A 13,948-nucleotide genomic window follows, 5' to 3' on the forward strand; every position below is an offset into this window, starting at 1 on the left:
TTACCTATTTGTCATCAGCTTTTCCTTTTATATTTTTCTTCCCTAAAGTCTTTTTTCTTCGTAGCCTTTCTAAGTTTTACACATATGAGTAAATTTAAGAGTCAAGTCACACGAAGTGCTCTCACAAAGACATCCAACAATAAGCTTTATAAGGGCAAATGCCTCCTTCTCCATGGTTCTCCCCCTCCTCTCTCTCCCTGAGATTTTACACAGAGTAGGTTCTCAGTATGTCTCTGTTAAATTGATTTAAATTAATAAACAAAGAGTATAGTGAAAGGACCATTTCATGCTTCCTGAGTGATTTATTACCTTTGCAAAGATTCCAGCATGATGTCAGATTTAATTACAACACTAAACTTTTAGCTCTCTTATATTTATTTCAAAACTGTAAGTTAGACAAATTTTCCAGTACATCATGAGCTACTCCTGTGAAATTCAGATGCTTCTGGGAGCTCCATGAACTCTTTCAAACAACCAGGATAAAAACAGTGAAGGAAATCCTCTTTTAGTAAAATAGTATCATGCCTAAGGGTCCCCAAATTCCCACAATTGCCAAGATTCCACTTATTTCCAAAGAGCATCTGACAAGTCAACAAAGTAATTTCTTTTTTTCTCTTTTCTTTTTTTTTTTTTTTTAATTCTAGGTCCTTCCTTGCTGATTTAGCCTATTTTAGTGTCTAGTTACTCATTTCTTACACTATACTTTTTTTCTACCACTGTATTTTTAGTTTGTTGCCTCAACTCTCTTCTAGATTACTACACTCTACTCTTTTCTGATTAGATAATACTTTGAAGTTTGTCTTGGTAAATTATAATAAAAAAGAACACACAAAGAAGTCAGCTGGAAAGACATGTTAACAAGACAATGTCCAACAGTGCTTCCAGAAAATACTTTTAGCAGATGTTAATGAGGAGGATAAGAGAACCAAAGATGATATGAAAAAATAGTTTAGGAAGTGTGATCTTCAATTACAGCCAAGTGAAATTTGACTTAGAACTGAAATACTCATGTTCGCCAGTCCCTCAAATTGGGTTCTGGCTTTGGAGTAGAAATGGGGCCAGCAACACTCTACTCTGGGCAGCTCAAATCGTCTTGGGCGTAAGTCAGAGGGCCCAGTCCCTGGAAGCAGATGTTGCTGATGCTCTATCCATATTCCCTTGGATCCCTTGATGGTTCTGGTGTGTTTTCATTCCTGGCAGCCTGTACTCATGACTTTATTGTAGGAGGACCCTCAGGCCTTGGGCTGCTATAACTCACTTTGCATCAATCAGTGCTTCTCAAAGTATGAACTGCCAATCAGGAGCATCAGCATCACTTGAGAACTTGTTGAAACTGCAAGTTCTTAAGCCCAACTGCAGATCCACTGTGGCGAGGGCTCAGCAATCTGTATTTTAATAAGACTTCTAGATGATTCCAACCTGTGTGCAGTTTTGAGCTCCATGGACCTACCTGTATACATTGAAAGCCAAATGACTGGGAGTTTATATTTTTGGGGAGAGGCAATCTTTGGCCAATGTTGGTAGATATGAGTGTATCCAACACCCCATGTGCCCCACCCTGGTGGAGACAAATCGAAGTTCAGTTCTCTGCAGAACTGATTCAAAATTACCCTCTGAGAGACTCTCCTGATAGCATTCCCATATTGGCTTCCTTCCTTTTACTTCCCTGCCTCACTGCCCTACTCCTTTACTAGTTTTTTCCTAGGAACGGTTTGTAATAAATCATTTTCACATGAGTCTTCATCTCAGAGTCTGATTCTATCTATACAAAAATATGTCTTGTAGTGAAAAAACACTTCAACTTCATTGGTTATAGCTTGGTGGTCCGGCATGACATTGTCATTGTTACTAGACTCCGGGCACTGTCCTAGAAGTTGGGGATAACAAGAAGAATAAAGCCCTTTCTGCCTTCAGAGAATGTAGGCCTACTGATAGTAGTGGTGGGAAGCAGACACATGGATGGATATCATCAATATATCAAAACTGAAATTCAAGAGTGCTAGGAAAACCCCAAATTCCTGAAAGAGGCAATAGGCCAAGCTTGCTGCTGAAGTGTGGGTGAGGACTTGTGAATCTAGATATGCAAAGTGAACAAAATATTCTACCACAAGCCATGGACCAAAACATGAAAATGAGCAACAGAGAAAAAGAAGCACATGATTTGGTGTTCATGTAGTGTCAAGTTCAAATTGGAAAGGGCCAGGTGATGAAGCTGAAAAAAATGGGAAAGTCCTGAAGCACAAGTAGACTTCCGTGCCCTGCAAAGTAGTATTGCCTTTTTCTGTAGATGGTAGGTATCTGCTGGTAACTTTTAAGCATGAGAGTAACTTGTTCAGAAGTGCATAGAAAGATCCTCCTGGCTGAATTAGGAGGAGCTATTCCATCATCAGGAGACCAAGTCAAAGACTCTAGAGATAGATAGTCCAAGCAAGATGTACCACGGTCCTAGCTAGAAGTGAATATGTAACCCAAGAAATATTTAAGGGGGGAAATTGGCAGGATTTTGACTGCATAAATGTTGTGTTGAATGATGGGGGGGGAACGAGGAGGCAAGGACAAATCCAGGTTTCTGGTTTAAGTGATGCAATTAACTTCAAGTCATAATCATTTCCATTTTGTGAGTTCAGAGTGAGGACTAAAACAGTCATGCTGAGAACCGCTCCCCTACCTTGGAAAAGCAAGATACAACAATATTTTAAATCAACAGAGTTGACGGAAGACTTCATCAGCGTCGACAGACACAAGGCAACTCTGATTAGCACAGATACAGAATTGCCTAATCAACAAAAACACCAGGCACAATTAATACACAAGCCCTTTCAGTTAAATGCAATTTAGGCATGATTACTTAAATGGAAAGTTTATGAAATTACCCAGGATTTTTTAAGTAATTAATAAAATTCTAAGTCTGGGGAAAATTAGATGTAGAGCAAAATTTCTAGAGAACCAACAGTCAAATGAAGATGTACGTGTGTGTGTTGGGGTGTGGGAAGCAAAAACATAATCAACATGAGCCGCCAACAAGGTAACCTGCAAAATGAAATCCTGCAAATTACTACTTGGACAGAAACAAACACAACACCTAACACTGGTACATAAATATTCCCATTACATGTGCCCCTTTTCTCAAAGCCAGAACTTGCTGCCCGCCAAAGGAAGGAGTTGGTAGAACTGACTTGGAAGAGTTTTTTTTTTACTGAGGCCAGTGTACCTGGGAGGGCCTACTGAGTAACCCAGTATAGCTCCATCCTTTTGCACATGATTCATCAGGAGCAAAGTGATGGAATGGTCAAGCCAGCACAAGAACCCAGCTCCCGTTCTGCCCAAGTGTTGGGGCTCTTAGAAAGGCCCCCTGGGTAATACAGATGCACAGATTCACACCTCTCCTTCCTCTCTGCTCCCTTTGACTTCAACTCCATGGTATGCACAATAAGAGAAATAGCAATAAGAAACACCACCTTCAGGCTTCCGTAGAAATCATGGAGATGTCAGTTAGCTTCATCATCCCCTCAATCAACCTTAGAAAAGGCTTCCTTTAAAGAAGCAGTCGAGTTCGGCAAGAGTGAGAGGCAGTGGTGGGAATCAAGGGCTGTCCTTAACACCAAAGTAGCTGCATCTTTCCAAGAAATTTGTAAAGACTCCAAACCCAATTTGAATAAAGCAAAGGCATCTGTCTGTCTAAAGATACAAGCAGAAACCTATCAGCGTGGACAGTGCCACAGCTATAGCAGAGCTGAGAAGCTACATAGCACAGAGATTTCCGAGGGGGTGCTGGGGTAGAGCAGAGGAGAGAGAAAATTAAGGAATGAGAGGAGGCCCTTTCAGAGGACACAGCGGTAGAAACTATTTATTACTCAGTACTAATGCATTCAATAACTCAATGACGGCTGTGCTGGTACCATGTGGATCAGATGAGTATCAGTCCTAGCAAACAAGAACAGTTTTCTTTCTTTCTTCCTTTCCTTTCCTTCCTTTCCTTTCCTTTCCTTTCTTTCCTTTCCTTTCCTTTCCTTTTCTTTATTTGACAGAGATCACAAGCAGGCAGAGGCAGGCAGAGAAAGAGGAGGAAACAGGCTCCCCGCTGAGCAGAGAGCCTGATGCGGGGCTTGATCCCAGGACCCCGGGACCATGACCTGAGCTGAAGGCAGAGGCTTTAACCCACTGAGCCACCCAGGTGCCCCACAGGAACAGTTTTCTTGTATTAAACTCTCTAAATTCCAAAATGTGGAGCACAGGTAGGGCATGCCAGAGAATTTAAGGACAGTAATTAATTAAACTGATCAAGGGGGGTAAGATAAGGCAGGCTAGCTTTAATAGCTAGAAGAAATTACTTCAATTATGTTAACTCAAGAGAAGGAAAAAGAAGAGGTTTGGCTAGAAGATCTGAAATTCATATTCCTGTAAAGAGTTAATATACCTGGTTTTCTGGGACTTGTAACAGAATGCTAGGGTGGTAAGTCAATGGCAGCAGCACTCAGAAGAGCATCAGGATCCTCAGATATTTACTAAAGGTTTCTGAGGGGTCACAGAGATCACAACCTGTAACCCGGAGAACACGGCTATCTGAGCAAGATGAGTAACCTCTCTCCATTCCAGACCTTTCTGCACTTTCCTGACTTTCTAGCCTTAAAAGACACAGAAATGTCAGAGACTGACTTTGGGCTTTGATCTTGAGCTGGAGGAATCTAAGACCATCAGGAAATACAGTGTGGGACATTGATGGCCGCTGAATCAACCAAGTTCCAGCTCTCATGACTTGACAGATCTGGCCTATGCAGGATGCGCATGACCATTGTCACAAACACTGAAGGGTCAGTATGACAGCGAAGAACTGGGAAAGCATAAGTGTTTTACTCTACGAAGGCGGCTGGACAATCAACAGCATGTCCATTCAGTGCAATGTATACGGCCATTAAGATAATCTTTGTAAAGACACTGTAATTTTTTAATATACATAATGAAAAAGGAGGATATAAAATTACCTGTACAGTATGATGGCAACTAACAACAACAAAACACCTACAGTCATAAAAACCACCAAAACATTAATAATATCTGGGTGTGGCATTCCTTCACTCTCCTATTTATTAGTATTTTCCCAATTTACTTTAAATAAGCATGTATTAACATAATGAATTAAAAACAATAATGTGTCTTGGATGAAATACACATACTTACATGGATTCTATAGGTAATAAATGTGGTCTCTGGAGATGAATTACCTTTTGGCTTCAAATTAGAAGTCATGATACTTTGTATTCTCTTCTTAGACTTTCCCTTAAACAAAGGCCAATATTAATGTGTGTGTGTGTGCATGTGCATGTGTGTGTGTTGGGTAGTGAGGGGGCTTCTCTTAAAAATGCACACATTTCTGGGGTGGCATCTCCATGGACTGGTTTGAAAAGGCACTCATGATTCATTCAGGGTGTTTCTGAGATTCTTCAAAAGTCTAAGACGAATCATGGCAGCTATTAGGGTCCCACATGGATTAATAGCAAGCAAAGATAATATTATCTCAAAATTGACTTTTACCTTGATAAGTTTTATTATTTTTTATAAGAAATACATGGTAATCCACACAACACGTTGGCATAGCATCACTGAGGTGGAAAATATTTTCACTCCATGTAAGGGTGAGGCCGAGGCTTGGGCAAGATAAGTAATTCTCTCAGGGCCATGCAATTAAGAAAGGAAAAAAAGCAGGATCTGAACTGTGTGCTCTCTGACATCAAGGTGTGTGTCTTTGACCATGTCCTGTACTGCCTGCATTTTTGGACAGGAGGAATATATACCTAGATACCTTGGAAGTCAGTAGTCCTCACAGACCAAATTTCTCTGTCAATGTTTGCTCTAGACCAATACCAGAGAAGTCAAGCCATTTTCAGGAACACCCAGACACAGATTAACTAGTGCAGTTTCTTATACTGGCCACTTCAGATACCTAAATGAACCCTATCGTAGAAGCTACAGGTAAAAGAAAATGATGATATCATTGTCTGATGGCTCTCTTTTGATTAAATCAGCTTTAAAATGTCACCTCCTTGCACACATAAAATTCACTCCATCCTTGTTCTGTTTCAAATTTGCTAATTTATTTAAGAGAGCTAATCATATCTAACTCTAACATCTACTCTGAAAGACTTAACATGACTTGCTGCCCAAAAGGAAACACATTCTGATCTAAAACAATTAAATGGAATAGAATAATATTCTGGTTTAAAATTCACTTGCTTAACCTCCGTGGCTTTCTGACCTAAAAAAAAAAAAAAAAAAAAGAAAGGAAAAGAAAATTAATTTCTAATTATAATTTTTATAATTAATAATCAGGAGGCACCTCCACCACGCTCATCCAGGAACCAGAGACATAGATATCCTGAGCCCAGCAACACAAGCAAAGCCCCTGTGATCTCGATTCTCAAGTCCACTGAATTCTTGGGTGGAGGAGGGATATAGTAATGCAATTATGAGGGGAGCCCTACATTATCTCTTAACAAAATTCAGAGGGAGAAAAAATGTGTGCAGCTGTAACGCTAAAACTCTAAGTGACGGCTTTTGCAGAATGAGAACTATGCTGGCACGAGACAAGGCAACACAAAAAATCATGGACTAAATCTGAGTGCAAAATTCTATGGTGAAATGGATTTCATCACAAAACACCTTTCCAAAGGAAGAGCTAAATTCTAGAGGCCTTGGAGAATCACTGCAATCCAGATGGGATGACACTTCAAAGAAGAACCTACAGGGAAAAATATTTCACAAAATAGGAATGAATGAAAGCAGCTTATGGGGTTTCTATTGGTTTTTGGCTTCTGCAAAATAATCTATTTTCAGAAAACCTAAAGAAACTAAGTCCAAAAAGACTTCTCTTTGTTGTTTTCTGTTTAAGTGTCCAGGTAAAACTAGTTCTTCCTGAGGAAGCAGCAAAAATACAAAAAGAAAGACTCGGGAAACACAAGTTGGGTCTTTACACAATAGTGTTTAAAATTTACCAATGGTAATTCGAATGTGTCCATCTAATCTTTGAACTGTCTGTATGGTCGTGTAGGATCTGCACAATTTTGATGTATTATCTTATTTCAACTTCCCAGCAATCCTGGGAGGTTGCAGGACCTCATTAGACCCATTTCATGGATGATGGAAGTGACACAGAGAGAACAAAGGACTTACTCAACGGCTAACTGCAAATGGCAGAATCTGAACTTAAACACCCATGTCCTTGCTGTACGTGAGCCCAGGACAAGCATGATGAGTTTGCTCGGCAGCCAGCCTGCTCAGATTTAAAATCTGAGCTCTTCTGAACTGGAGACTGTACCTCATCTCTCTGTGACTCAGTTACTTTACCTATAAAGTGGACACAAGGACAGGGCTGTCGTGAGGATAAAGTGATTTAATATGTCCAAAGTGCCTGGTGCCCAGTAAGTCCTATCATTAACTACGTGCAGATATTTGGTTCCATCTCCCCCTTTTAAACATAAAAATGTTTTTATGAAATTATGTCCCCAATGTTTATATCTGGCTATGTCCAAACTCCCAAAGTACTATGTATGCAACATCATTAGCAAGTTAGCATCTGATCCCAAGCCAGATTCTCAATGCTCTGTGATCCCGATATACCCCTGTTCTTATAGTTCACCATCCCTTCTGTTGGGTAATTGGTTGTAGTCATGCGTATAGTACCACTCGGACGGAATGGGCTCCGTTACCTTCCCATTCACTGACAGTGTAGACATAATCTTAGAGCAAGAGCTGCCTGAATTATGCCAACTCATCCGGACCCAGAAGAGGCACTTTGCAGAATACTGTAGATTAAAAAAAATAAATAAAAGGTCCCCTTTCCTCCTGATCACAGTTTTTATCTACTGTCACAAGTGCAACCTAGTTATTACTCTTTATTGCAGAGACCATATCATCTGAAAATATTTTCTATAAAGAATGAGGCCTTGCAGAACCTACCAGTTTGGTCATCTTAATCACACTGAATTTCAACTCCCAGAAACTAAGCGTTAGAAACAAAATATTCCTTGGAGAGCTTGTTGTCACTTGCTATTTCTGATGAATGGTCATTATTCTCTTTAAATTTTAGTATATTCAGAGGAAATAGCCGTACTGTATGAGCTAATGAAATGTGCTACATGAACAACATACTTTTGAAAAAGCTGAAGCTTAGAGTTTGCTTTTAGAATTATCATAACTTCATTTGCCAGAGGTTTAAGATACAGATAATGATAGTTGTAGGCATTAAGTATTAATGAGGTGTTATGTGATGTTCCTAGCTTACAGCCAGTCAGTGAAAATGCTCAATAAATATGTATTCCTTCCCCTTCACTGCTTGCCACCCCCCCCCACACACACACACACTCAAAGGCCTGGTAAGAATGGTCTCAGCTGCATCAACTCCTCCCTCCTCCTCAAAGTGTGGTGGCTGGACCAGTAGCAGCTCTGGGGAGCTTGTTAGAAATGCCAACGGCCCCACTTCACAGCACCTGGATCAGACTCCGCATTTTAAAATGATTCCAGGTGATTCCCATGCACATGAAAGTTTGAGAGGCCCAGGGCGACAACTCTATGGGACATTTATTTGCAATCTTCTCCTTACTGGAGGGACCATTGAAGGAATGACACCTACTAGCTGTCTAGTGGGCAGGTAAAGTCAAGATTAGGCCAAATTTGATAGTCAGAACTAGGATCCACGTCGGCAACCATTCTAGAACTAAAGACAGCTAGTCTCTCCCTGATTTGCCCTACTGTCTCTTGTTATTTACTTATGAAAGCTTGAAAAAGCAGATGCGGCCTCACCTGCCACCACTCAGAACCATAAAAGAGTGAGTCATCCCGTCTCCACCATTTGAAGAGCTGCATTGCTCCTCGATTCAAGCTGGGTGAGCCCAGGAATGAATGAAAGGCCCAGGTCAATCAGCCCTCTGTGAAACCGGGCTTAGAAAGCAACTTCTAATGTCATGGGCTCCTTGGACAAAATTAAGAAGTGTCTAGAGATGGGGTGCCTGGGTGGCTCAGCCATTAAGCAATTTGCCTTCGGCTCAGGCCATGATCTCAGGGTCCTGGGATCGAGCCCCGCATCAGGCTCCCTGCTCAGCGGGGAGCTTGCTTCTCCCTCTCCCCCTGCTTGTGTTCCCTCTCTCATTGTGTGTCTGTCAAACAAGTAAAATCTTAAAAAAAAAAAAAAAAGTGTCTAGAGATTCCAACAACAGCAAAAGAAGAAAAAGAAATAAAGACAGAAAAAAAAAAAAAAGAGGAGGAGGAAAATAACTTACTGAATCCATCTAGTTGTGGCAATACTCAATGCAGAAAAGAAAGTCCGAGTCTGTTTAATTGACTGATACTGTCAATTTCGAAAAACGATTTAGCGAATAAGAAAGTTGGAATGGGATCCCTGAGGATAAATTACTCTCAAAGAGAGAAATGGGAGCGGCAAGAACACACGTTATATCTCAGGGGAGTCAGTCACTACTATTGTACCAGCCCTCTGGTCACTCTGTTTTGGGCCAGAAAATGTGTTTTAAAATTGAATGTAATTCAGTAAGCACCAATTGGGCTGTGATTATGTACGTGGATGGTGGGAATTTCAGCCATGGAGGTGATTCTTTCTGTTCCCTCAGGAGCTCATGGTGTGCGTTGACGGCAAGCATCTATTACAATCTTTGGGGGAAAAAAAACAATATTTTCATGCATCAATACCCTACTTTAGTCAGCGGGGAAAGGGCAAAGCATGGAGTTTGGGGTTCAGAAAGCACTCGCCAGGTAATGGACCCTTAAGGAGAAGTCCCTGATGATACAAAAAATGAAATATTAAATGCTTTAATTATCTCCTTGACATTTAAGTCTTTTTCAATCCCTTTCACATAAGCTACTGATCTGTGCATGTTCTGGAAGCCTACAAAGAAGGTAAGGAGGTGCTTTTCCTCCTAACTGAAGAGAAAAAGCTCTGCAGCTCAGAGCCTTCAAATGAGTGAGTCATGCTTCCATAGCTTGGAACTGGCAAAAGAAAAAGAATGTGAACTTGGATTCTGTTAACTCAATTCTGTTAACTCAATCTAGGTCTTTGTCTACTATCCCATGCTAAGTGCTAAGTTGCATACAAAGCATATCCACATAACTTACCTCGCTCTAATTTTGATCTTTAGTTACCCTGTGGAGAAAGCAGCAGGGGTGATTGATTCTGATTTTCAGATGGGAAACTTGTCCAGTGGCTCTCAGTAATGGGTCACCAGGACTGAAAACCCAGTCTTTGGGTTCCCCGACTGGGGAGCTTTCTCCTCTACTTGCTTGATGTGAGTATTCTTGGCAATTTATTTCCTCCTCTTCTTGGAAACCTAGGTTGACTATATTCCACAGCTTTCCCCGTAATGAGGGGTAGCCATTTGACTGAATTCTGGCCAGTGGAATGGGTATGCAAAGAATATGTGCCCCTCGTAAAGCTCGGCCTACACAAGTATCCCATGCACACTCCTCTAAACCTCTTTGCTCCTGGCTGGCTGGAAGGGTGAACCGTAGCAAACACGGAAGCCATGTGTTGGTGGTAATAGAGCCATAGTCGCCTGAGGTCCCTGAACGACTCCTCGTGGCAAGTTACCTTTCCCTCCCACCTTCCCTGGACAACATATGATTAAGAAATAAAACTTGGGTTGTGTTGAGTCATGACATGTTTAGGCCAATTTGTTCAAATGGTGAGATTATCATGGCTATGATACACAACCAGCCTCTCTGGATGTCAGCTCATTTGGGGCAGCAGCAGCAGCAACGTGAGTCTTGCTCTGTTTCACAGGGACGATCAAATCCTCCCCTGAAGTGATTGTTCAGAGTGCTCATAAATCACAGAACCAAAATAACGTGGGGAGATGGGCACCCAGGCACAGCCATTTGGAGGCAGTGTAGAGAAGCAGAGGAGAGTAACTCCAAGAGCAGTCCTTAGTCTCGGGCTCACTCTGTCATTCATTAGCTGTGCAAGCTCTGGCTGGTCCCTCAGTTTCTGAGTCTTGGTTTCCTCATCTATAAAATGCTGATAATATGCAACAATGATGTGATGGTGAATTTTAAGCCACGTCACAATTTAAGTTACATGCTTGGCATAGACCCTGGCCCATACAGGAAGCCCAGTAACTAGTAGTCATCATGAACATTTTGCGCATGCACTGTTGGGCTTCTCTGTCCCCACAACACAACTAGAATTGCAGCTGAAGGTAACATGGGTAATTAGTAATAAAAAGGCAGAGATATGGGCTCTGCTTCATTTGGTATTCTCAAGAGGACACAGCTACAAAGGACAGTTAAAACCATTAAAAGATACAGGTAGCTGCTGTTGATGCAAACAGGGCAGATGAGTTAGTGAAATGAACCCAAGTATATTTGTCTCCAGAACTACTGGGTTTTACTCATAATCCTAGGTCAACCTGTCAAGTAAATCTATTTATCAGCAGAATGCCTTAGTCATGCAATTGTAGCAGGCTCTAGATTGGATTCTACTAATAGTCTTCATAAACAAAGCAGCATGTAGCTCAAGATAAGGACATTATTATGCCTCTCAAAGGCTTTAAGAGAACTCCAGAGGGTTAGCAAGAATTACAATTCCTTCTCCATTGGTCACTGGCTTTAAAGATAGGGTCATAATGTTTGCTCTATGACTACAGGCTTATTTCTCTCATTACTTTCTCTGCCTAGTAATCTTGAAACTACTTTGGAAAGTTTCCATTTACCATAATGTTTAGTGAATATAAAACATAGACACACAGACACTAGATGGGTACCACGGTGCTACCATTACTTCAACCCTGATCAACCCTTCGCAAAAATAAAATGTGCCCATATAAAACTACAGCCATGCAGTAAGTGCTTTTCAAGTTCCATTGCATTCCAAATTCTCATTATTCTCTTATTTGGTACTGCATTTTAAAAATGACAATCGTGGGGTGCCTGAGTGGCTCAGTCAATTAAGTGGCTGGCTCTTGGTTTCGGTTCAGGTCGTATCTCATGGTTGTGGGACTGAGCCCCTCCTGGGGCTCTGTGATCAGCAGGGAGTCTGCATGAGGATTGTCTCTCTCCCTCTCTCTCTCTCTCCTTCTTTCCCTCCCCCAACTCATGTGCGCACTCTCTCTCTCTAAAATAAATAAATAAATCTATAAAAAAATGACAATCACTAAATCCAAATGTATCTAGTTATACTATCCGTTACTGGTTAGGTTCATTCACACTGACAGCAAGTACATTCTTCTTGGGATTGTCAAACCATCGGGAGTTGCCTTTCCTGCCCGCAGAATAAAACGGAATGATTAGATCTCAAGGAATCCTCAAAGATTTGTTGTTGTCATTTTTACCATGTTTCTCAGCCACATCCCTTGTAGGAATTTGTGCATTCAAACTGACACATGGCCGGCTGTGAGAGAATTCTTTGGGGCAACACTGACAAAATGCCCACTGCCCCAGAGCAGAGCCAACAAGGGCCACTGGCCAAAGACTGGATGCCTCTGTTTCTGAGTGGTCTCATTTCCATCCCCTCTTCTCCAGACTCATGGCCACCGCCGGGCCTGGTGCTGTTCTGTCTTTAACACCTCTACCAAATCTTCCCTCTTCACCGTAAGTCCAGGCCTCAAAGTCAGAATCATCAGCAGGCGAAAGTAACTAACAAGAAATGACTTTGTTTTATTTCTATAGTATTGGATCCTGAGGTTAAACTTCTATTTATGAGAAGTACTACTCGTTTTCCATTAAGGGAGTTGTGTAAGTATTGATAGAGACACATATGGACATATATTCTTTATAGATATATTTAAGTAAAAAATAAGTCCATTTAGGGCACCTGGGTGGCTCAGTTGGTTAAGTGTCTACCTTTGGTTCAGGTCATGATCCCAGGTCCTGGGATCAAGACCCTCATGGGGCTCTCTGTTCATTGGGGAGCCTGCTTCTCCCTCTGCCCCTCCTCCATGCTTCTGTGCTCTTTCTCTCTTTTACACTCTTTCTTCCAAATAAATAAAACCTATGAAAAAATAAGTCCATTTAAAGAAATATATTAAGAAATTATACTAAAAAATCATGAAGATATAAGCTAATGACTGACTAAAGTTAGGAAATGAATGGCAACATGAGCCTCCCAATGTGATGGAGGGTCGTGGTTTCTGCTTTCCTGTGGGCACTTGGTGCCCACCAGTGCTATGTTCATTAAAAAAACAGTAGAATAAAACATCTGCAAAGAGGAGTTGGAGAGGCTGCTGGGAGCCTCTGCTTTCTGTTTAACATACACAATTGGCAGTTTTAAGAAGCAGCCTTTTGGAAATAAGTGAGTCCTGAAGTGTAAGCTCTCATTTCTTTTTCAGCAGAACCACAGTGGCTAGAAGGCAAGCCGCACCTGCCCAGGGTTCACATCTGCCCAGGCTCACCTGCCACCACATGGCCTCCATGGCCACAGTGGCTGTAGCCCCTCTTCAAAAGCAGGGCAGGTATCCTGCAAGAAATGGCAGCTGTAGGGCACCTGGTTGGCTCAGTTGTTAAGCATCTGCCTTTGGCTCAGGTTGTGATCCAGGGATCCTGAAATCGAGTCCTGCATCAGGTGGGGAGTCTGTTTCTCCCTCTCCCACTTACCCTGCTTGTGTTCTCTTTCTCATTATGTCTCTCTTTGTTGAATAAATAAATTAAATGTTGAAAAAAAAAAAAAAGGAAATGGCAGCTGCTTTGTCCAAGGAAAATGTGCTTTTTCCATTCAATAATGTGCATTATTGAATGTGGAGCAAATTTTTTTTAAAAGATTTTATTTATTTATTTGACAGACAGAGATCACAAGTAGGCAGAGAGGCAGGCAGAGAGAGAGGAGGAAGCAGGGTCCCCACGGAGCAGAGAGCCCGACGCGGGGCTTGATCCTACGACCCCGGGATCATGACCGGACCCAAAGGCAGAGGCTTTAACCCACTGAGCCACCCAGGCGCCCTGGAGCAATGTTTTT

General features: G+C 41.6%; 1 protein-coding gene across 12 annotated transcripts in view; it reads right to left on the reverse strand.

Annotated features, from left to right (window-relative positions):
• LRRC3B (leucine rich repeat containing 3B) overlaps window positions 1–13,948 on the reverse strand; it is an 88,673-nt gene that overhangs the window by 44,130 nt on the left and 30,595 nt on the right. Inside the window, exon 3 of one of the 12 annotated variants that reach the window (XM_032326498.1) lies at window positions 12,146–12,259. The exons of the other annotated variants lie outside the window; for them this stretch is intronic. The gene's annotated coding sequence lies outside the window, so the exon portion shown is untranslated. Of the gene's footprint in view, window positions 1–12,145; window positions 12,260–13,948 lie in introns of those variants that run through there. 12 annotated transcript variants of the gene reach the window in all.

This window comes from Mustela erminea, chromosome 1, assembly GCF_009829155.1.
Source record: "Mustela erminea isolate mMusErm1 chromosome 1, mMusErm1.Pri, whole genome shotgun sequence".
NCBI lineage: Eukaryota > Metazoa > Chordata > Mammalia > Carnivora > Mustelidae > Mustela > Mustela erminea.